Raw genomic sequence first — 9,017 nt, 5'->3', positions numbered from 1 at the left:
CCCGTGCACTTCTCGTGCACATGTACCTTATGTACATGCAATGTACATAATGATTCATCGTGATGTTCGAGAGAAATCTGTACCGTCCATCCATTTTTTTGCTTCATTTAAGGCGTTGAGTCCAAAATTGAAGCGTATCCAGAAACTAGGTGGGCCCCAAATTGGAGATTAATGAGCTAATCTGTCCGTTGGCCCATTTTCTGAGATCTCCAATGGTTGAAATTTAATATGTACAGTTTATTTATATCTCCTAGGCTATGTATGAATTTTCGAGCCAATCAGATGACGGGAACTATGTGATCTTGCATTCTTCACCAATTTCAGGCCTCTTTAACGTAAATAGCTTGATTTCCTCGGATCTCTGGCATGTAATTCCGTCGATCTTGGTCCCCTGGAGTCTGTCCCTTGCCTTGGTGCATTTTGAACGTTAAATCCGTGCTTTTAGCATCATTTCCCATTAAGCTCGTAAACACACCCTGCATTACAAACACGATTAATTCAGGCCGTTAAGCAATATTATAATCGTAAATCCATGCAATCAATGGGGTCTAATATGCAATATTTGACCCTCAACACTCAGCTGATGCATGAAAAAAGCATCAGTAGTTAATCAATGGGGTTGTATATGAATCACTAGTCATATAGGGGATTTACATTGGTGATCTCCTGACCTGAGTCAACTCGGTCGAATATCAAAACTATGCTCGAAAGTATGTGTACAGATATTTCCTAGATAAAAGAAGGTAACTTGTTTCAGTCATGGAATTGAAAGAACACTACCACCAGATACTGAGAAAGAAGTCTTAAAACTTGCAGTTTTACATGGAAGAGGAATTATTACAGGAACCCAAGGTTCTGCATCAGTTCTGATGAGTGGGAACCATGCTTCAATAATCCATGCCATTGGTCTGTATTTCTGACAATGGACGGGCAATACCCCAAAATCTCCCTGATTGGAGGATCCTAACCACCAATCATGGCCTATTGTCACTTGAACGTGGGACACTGCTATATTTCTCTTTTCCACTGTTTCTAGCTAGGCCATAAATCAAAATGTTAGGAATTTGGATTATTCTGTAAAGGAGATTTTCTATTTCATAGTCTACCTACTGTAGGGCCCAGCAAACCAATGGCCTGCGGCTCTGGATTACTGAACCTTGGGACAGTATATTGTGGAAAGCATCCGGTGGGCAGTCATATATATATATATCTCATGATCAAAATCCAAATATTTCTAGTCGCTCACACTACCAGAAAACTGGGAAAGAGCTACGGTTTGAGTCCGTAGAACAACCGTAGTCATAGGTAGCATAACATATGTCTAAAACCTATTATAGTTACGGATTTAATCTGTAGCGATAGATTACAATAGCTACAGATATAATCCGCATCAACTACTTCTGTAGCAAAAAGCTCATACAGCCACGGATAGTATTTGAGCTAAAAGTAGTGCTGTATCTGTAGCAATATGCCCAACTTAATTACAGCTATGGTTTTTAGATTAACAGCTATGTTCAATATTCGTATCTATTGCCTACATTTTAAAAAATATATATAATCATTTATTCATTCAATTACAATCATTCATTCAATCAATAATGAATCAATTACAATCCTTCATTCAATTGGCTTGCAACATTGTGCATTGTGATCAGATAGACACCTGCGGCAGATCAAACTTTGCCAATTCATGGAACCTACAATGTAGTCAAATAACTACAATATCAACATCCTAGAAACAAATTAAATGCATTCCCCACTTCAATGGATTCGACTTTTGCAACATAAGCAAGTAAAAATCAAGCCATGAGTCAAATTGAAAAGAGTGCTCAACTAAGTTACAATTTGGGTGTGGCTGTAAGGATTTTTTTTCTTATTCTTTTTTTATTTTTTATGGCATTGCTATGAGGGATTTACAAACTATTGCAGTAAATAAATGGAGATATGATGTCTGTGACTCTGCATGCACATTAATATTAGAATAACATATGAACAACATTTGCAAGACAATTTATGAAGGTCTTGCAGGATACACTATGGTATTATTACCAACTCAATGATACCAACGTCACAATGCAATAACTTGCCAATCTGTATGCAAAGCATTGTTATGTGATTAATCCTGAGAACAACAAGGAAGAAAATGTGAGGGACTAGCTGAACAAGGCCATTGTACCTGATGACATTGATGTTCTTGCCTAGCAGGTCTAATTAAGGCCTGGTTCAGAGAGCTTCCTGCAGGAGTACTTGATGGCCTTTCTCCCGAACAAGTTCTGCAATGCAACACAGAGGAAGAGAGTGTGGAACTTGTGAAGAAAAATCACGACTTAATCAAAACCAAAATGAACAAGAAAAACACTCGACCCAAGATCCATTTGGACTCTCTCAATTTCCAGTTCATGAAGAAACCAGCAATACCCAATATCCAAAAGTAAGATCTCAGAGTCCAAGCAGATGTAAGAGTTCAAAATGACCGTGGGATAAGAAAAACTCATCAATTGATAAAAAATTAATTGCAAAATAATAATAGAAAGGCAATTGTATAATTAATCTAAAAAATAGAATTACATAGCATTAATCCCTTAATTTTACATAATTCCTTCATAAATTTTCCTTTAAACAGGTCCGTTGAGGGGCTATAATTTTCACTTTTGGACCATCTACTATGTTAGTGGGACCCAATTGCTTCAACAATAGAGAGACCACTTTGTTTAGTAGTCTTGTGGACTGACATCCCAATACATACTAATGGAAAAGGCACAGCTCATGGCAATCAAATCAAGTAGGATGCCAAAGTGAAAGTGCAGGGGGAAGTCATGGCCACCAGACCATGATGATGATGATCATCATCATAGCTCAACTGATTGGACCATCCCTAATCCTTGTACTTGAGAATTGTTTTATGTGAGGAATGATGAAGGAATATTGGTCAATTTTTATTTTTTTTAATTACCCAATTGAATGGTTATCATTCTCTAATCATTGTGAAATCTGACCTTTACCCCATCAACGGTGGATCCTGTTGAATAACTGGTTCAAATATGGTATACATGTGGACCATTGCATAAAAATAATCTCTTTCAACTTAGAAAAAAGTGGCAATACCTGAAATGCAAGGAGTCAAGATTCCATCCCCTATGACCGTGCAAGTTCCAAGGAGAGCCACACAAAGAAGACATAACTTAGCAAAAGGTTTATTTTTTATTTTTATTTTTTTGAACAAAAAATAAGGTTTACATCAAGATTTAGGATGAGAATCCCCAATAAAAAGTTTCTGCACACACCTGGATGCAACTTTGAAACCCATGGAGTGTGGCCAAAGAGTAGAGAAAATCTTCAATCCTTGTTACCATAAAGACGTGACGAGCATGACGTCCATACGTGTAGACAACCTTACCATAAAGGGCTTGTATAATGCAATCCTCCTGCACCAAGAACAAGGAAAAAGAAAAAACAGCGGGAGAGAGATCACCTGTGAATGGAGCTCCTATATCAAAGGAAGAACAATTAAAAGACAATAGAGGCAGAGAAAAGAAGCAACCTACTCTTCAACAGCAGATGTCCACAAAGATGTTTTCTAATAGCCAAGTATGGTACTCCCCTCATAGATTCTATGGCACTCAAGTTCAAATCTTTATAGTTCAGAATCATTGTGATTCAATTCATTGTGATTCAATTCAGTTGTGAATGAGCTTAATCATCGTGATTCGATTCAGTTGAGCTTCCAAACATTTCTATATAAATGTGCAGCTTGAAGCATATTTGTACAGTAAGTGGTTGGCTTTGCCCTGTCTGACAACACGTGTGGACATGTCAAACCTAGTGAACAAATAAATGTTTTGAAGTCTTAGGCCATATTTGGCCACGTGGTGAAATCTTGCAAGATATTTGCCTTCTGCCAAATATTGCAAGGGGAAAACTATTAGATCCACCTGGCAATAATGGGCAGAAATCATGAAAGAGTTCTTGCAAGACTTCTGCGTTGACATTTGTTTAAGCCAGAAATGAAATGTTCTAATGTTGCCACAATATGTACCCTTATTAGCTTGATTGCAGCTTCTTTTCATGATAATATCACTACTAAAAAAACTATAAGGCTAAGATTCATCTCAACAGGAGAGACCTGAAAAAGTAAAACAGAAAAAGTTGCACGCCCTTGGCGGGATGTGCTCTTCCCTCGTTCCTGCAGGAACTGCAGAAGAAGTCCAGATGATAGCAATTAAATATTTGTTGCTTGACCAGTTCACTATCTCTATACACTTGGGTGCATGCATCACCATTCCAGAAATACAAGTGTGGAGCACAGTAAAATGCAGATACTAGAGAACCATAAAAACACTATTGAAGAAAACAAGTATAAATGTAGTAAAATAATACATAAGAATACATAAGCAAGCGATAGGAAGTGAACAAATCAGACATGATATGACGAAAGAGAGATGCTTGAAAAGCACAACAGAGTATGGGCAACCAAACTTGTGCAAGCTAGATGTGCTTACACATTCTAATTTGAAGAAACCATAATAATGTTTTTTCTTTCTTTTTTTAAAAAATAAAAATAAAAAATAAAAATACACACACACACCACATACGCATTTGAACCCATGACCTCAGTGTTGAATGCACTCTTGTCTACCACTGAGCCATGGGTTGGATCCCAAACCATAATAATGTACCTCGGTTGCATCTGGAGAAAGAGATGCTGTTATAACACATTCATTGAAGGCTTTAGAACTGCCCACCTCACCTTACAAACAGCAAACATTCATGGCAATGGAGACAGTTGATCTGGTGGACTGCCATGCGGATGGGTTACGGGCCAAATGTGATTCGACAACTCTAATTAACCAATTGTTGTGCCTTATTTCCATTGAATGTGGACAAATTGCACCTACTATTTCCTCCCAGCCCAACTATTCCATGCATGACCAAATGGACAAGAAAGAAAAGTAGGTGATTAGGAGTCAATTGTTAGGAAAGTAGATGGTAAGTTGTTGCACACTCCTTAGCAGACTTCAACTTCCATCATGAAAGGATTATGTAAGAAAACAAAGAAAGAAAGAAAAAAAAAAATTGGAAGTACTGAAATCTTGTTTCAGAATTGTGTAATGCCTGAAAATCTTTTTTTTCTTCTTTTAATGTAATCTGTATCATCATCTGCTAATGCCTGAATCATGACTTACAAGATTAGGAAAATATAAATGACATTATGACCAAGGTTTAAAGTACCATCTAAAACCCGTACAGTATTGCCCATGGACAATACTTCAAACATTGATTATGACTTCAATTACTGGGCAATACTGGGCAATATGGGGCAAGACAACGGTATTGATAGTGAACAATATGCTATGTAACACACTGACTTCAAACATTGATTATGACCACTTCATTCATTGAGGGCAGACGAATGCAAATCATGGCCGTATGACTGTTCCGTTGATGACAAAAAAAAAAAAAAGTGGCAGTGATTCTTACCTGCAGGACCGCGGCAGATGAAGACAATGCCAGGCCATTCATGGATAGTTAAATTCTGAAATAAGACCATGGATATTTTCATTTCAAGTGTTCAATAAAAGCTTATCAATCTAATATTCAAACAACTTGATAGAGTTAACTTTTAGTTCATGATGCTATACAATGATGTTGGTGCATATGTGAATAAAAGCTTACATGATGGTGACATTTGCATGAGGATCAAGAGTGCCCGAAATATTTAAAAGTAAATTATTCTGGAAATCCCTACAAAACAGAGCAAATAGAAAATATTTAGCAAGAAATTTATGTTATTCAACTTGAAATATGGAGCTAGGCAAACACTATCATTAATGGGTTGTAGGTCAGGTTTAAGTTGGAATTCTTGGCCCAACTTTGTAAAAATTGTCCTGCATCAAAACATATACATAAGATGTTAGTTTACTTGCAGTTAATCTTTAAGCATATTAGCCAAGCTGATGGCTTGCCAAATGTCCAAAAACATAGCAGCCAAGCACATCCCAACATATCAAGATTCATTTACAAGAATCAAGTTTCAAGGCATAAAACCAAACCCAAATTTGCACCAATGAATTTGTGCATATCTTATTACATTGAACTACTAGAACCATTTCTTACTTTACTTCAATTACTATTTTTGCTATTATATTTAATTTGTTAGGAGGCTTAGCCTATTTCCAATATAAATACCTCTGCAAGAAAATAGTTTTCCAGAATTGTAAAAACATCTAATATTCATGATTTGGGGCAAAATACGTGGACCTGTCAAATGTAAGAAGTAATGGTGAAATTTCAGCAATTAATCTGCAATTCCAGCAAATTTATTCAACATGGAAGTAGATTTCTCCATTGTAAGAATCCCAAACAGAAAAGTTCAGAACTAAAAGAACCGTAACAATGAAAAGGTGCTTGTTAAGATAGCAATTGAGTAAATAGCGAGAATCAGAACCAAATAACAGGGACATTAAAACATAGCAGTAAATAAAGAAATTTACAGGGACATAGTAATGCAGGCAATAGAGCCGTTGTCTGTTTTGGTTCTCCAGCTGCTATGTTAGTCAGAAACCAGGCTGCTTCAAGCAACTGCAATATAACAGCAAAGAAATAATGAAAAATTCCCTTAAAGGTTGCGTTGTCTTTTTCTTTTCTTTTTTCTTTTCTTCTCTTTTTCCTTTTTTCCTTTGAGGGGCATTAGAGAAGTAGAATATTGCACACAGCCACAGAAGCACAAGCACACACCCACAATATGAATGAACATTACCAATTCATGCACTCCCAAAAGCATGTAATTAACAGGAAAATCTTACTCCTAAGTTGTGAATGTTGAATAACTACAAACCCACACACACCAGCCCATGTATTCTGTACCCGCCCATTCCAATACACAAACAGACCTGATATAGGCCATATACTGTTTCAGCACTAACATTGAAAAGCATGAGAAAGACCTGCAAGATCTGGTTTAAAAGAGTACTCGAGCCAACATGTGGCTCAAAGAGAATAAACAATAAGGATCATCACTAATACATGAGAATAAACAATAACGATCATCACTAATACATACCATCGAACCTTTTTTTCACATAAAAGTAAATCATTTTCAAAATAAATAAATAAAATTACACCCACCCTATTAGGCATGCTTCTCCCTTATAATTCATAAATCAGTACAAGTTGCACTATCATATTATCCAAGTAGAATTTAAATAAACTATTTGTGAAATGAACTAAGTAGAGCTAGACAAGTGTCTTGTATGTGAAACTTTCATGAGATCCAACCGTCGATCAGTCCACTGCCTTGTCTTTCAATATTCATGAGACCAATAATAAGGTATATCTCAATCTCAAGTGGACCACATTACAAGAAATATTTTTGAATGAACGTCTATCATTAAAAAAATTTTAGGGGCATAAAAGTGGGCCTGTTTGGATGCTTGTAACTTTTTTAAGTTATAAGAAAGTTACATGTAACTTACTTACAGGTGTAAGTAAGTTACAGGTAATTCTATTTGGATGTAAGTTGTAACTAAGTTGCAGGTAATTTTATTTTTGTGTTTGGATAACCTTTACAGGTAATAAGTTGGATATTCCTACTAGATAGAGTTGGAATAGGAAATTGTTGAAAAATCAAATTGACACATAAAAAAGATGGGATAAAATTATTCCATTTTATTAAGCCCATATAAATGAATAGTTTGGTTGATGCTTAGGCTAAAGTAATCAATAGGTGGGCCATAAAAGTGGGCCCATGTTTTCAAAATGCTAGTAATGTGGCCCATATAAAAGGCACATAAAGGTCAGAAATTGAGGTACTTGCACTAATGTACGGTATGTAGGATAGTAAGTGGAAGATCCAGACCATTGATCTGATGGACACATACTAGATAACCCAATATTTTCCAGATTGGAAAATCCTGACCTTTAGACCCGCTGCCCACGAATTGATGATTAACACAAAGCAGCAATCCTCATTTAATTGATGAAGGCCAAAGATCAAATGGTCAAGATCTTCCAATGAAACAGATCTTTGGACATTCTCCCATCAGATCAACTGTCTGATCACCACCAAATCAAGAGGTCATATCATTCCTTACCCAAGAAATGGAAAGAAACAAGAACATCAATCTTAAATCATCAGAACCCATAAATGGAAACTGAAAAATAGATGCTCATTTTTAAAAAGAAAAAGAAAAGAAGAACATGAAAAAGAAATTCATTACAACAATATCAAGAAACCCAGATCTTTAGATTGACAACAATACCAAAGAAACAAAAAAACAACAGAAGTCTAACATGTTATTGAAACAAAAGAAGATAACAAATCGACCCAAGAAATTGAATCCAAGATCTTTAAATGATGCTATTACTATAAAATGGATCAAAATACAAATTCAGGAGCCCTCAATGATAATTGTTTTGGCCTTCTACGGTTTTAAGTAACCCATGAAGGCTATGTGACGTGTCAGGTGGGCCCACTATGATGTATTTGTTTCATCCACACCATCTATCCATTATTCCAAATCATTTTAAGTCATCAGCTCAAAAATACGGTACATTAAAATTTCGGGTGGACCACATCACTGGAAACAATGTTGATTGAACACCAACCATTAAAAACTTTTGGTGGGCCACCAATGTTTTCGATCAAATTGATATTTGTTTTGTTCCCTTCATCTAGGTCTTTATGACCTAATCAACAGCTTGGATGTGAAACAAACATTACAGTGGGCCCTAGTAGCTTTTTAATGGTGGACTTTCAATCATTATTGTTTTCGGTAGTGTGGTCCACTTGAGATTTAGATATCCCTCAATTTTGGAATCAAGCCCTAAAACGATCTAAAAGAATAGATGGACGGCATGGATAAAACAAATACAATATGGTGGGCCCCACAGATCATCTACATTATCCACGCCACCTCACCAAGTTGCGTACATCAACGCAGAAGCAAAAAAAAAAAAAAAAAAAAAAAAAAAAAAAAAGAAGAAGAAGAAGAAGAAGAAGAAAAAACGCAATAGAAAGA

The 9,017-nt window shown here is 36.1% G+C and overlaps 1 long non-coding RNA gene across 1 annotated transcript; it reads right to left on the bottom strand.

Moving 5' to 3' along the window:
- Positions 1-2,183: 2,183 nt before the first annotated feature.
- Positions 2,184-6,475, bottom strand: LOC131257878 (uncharacterized). Its single transcript, XR_009177673.1, has 3 exons — positions 5,674-6,475; positions 5,479-5,533; positions 2,184-2,273 (listed from the first exon to the last, which is right to left on the bottom strand). It is a non-coding gene; the product is annotated as an uncharacterized LOC131257878 (long non-coding RNA).
- Between the last annotated feature and the right edge of the window lie 2,542 nt (positions 6,476-9,017).

This window comes from Magnolia sinica, chromosome 10 (genome assembly GCF_029962835.1).
Source record: "Magnolia sinica isolate HGM2019 chromosome 10, MsV1, whole genome shotgun sequence".
NCBI lineage: Eukaryota > Viridiplantae > Streptophyta > Magnoliopsida > Magnoliales > Magnoliaceae > Magnolia > Magnolia sinica.
Note: the sequence above shows the minus strand (reverse complement) of the source record. Positions and strands in the feature narration are given on the sequence as shown.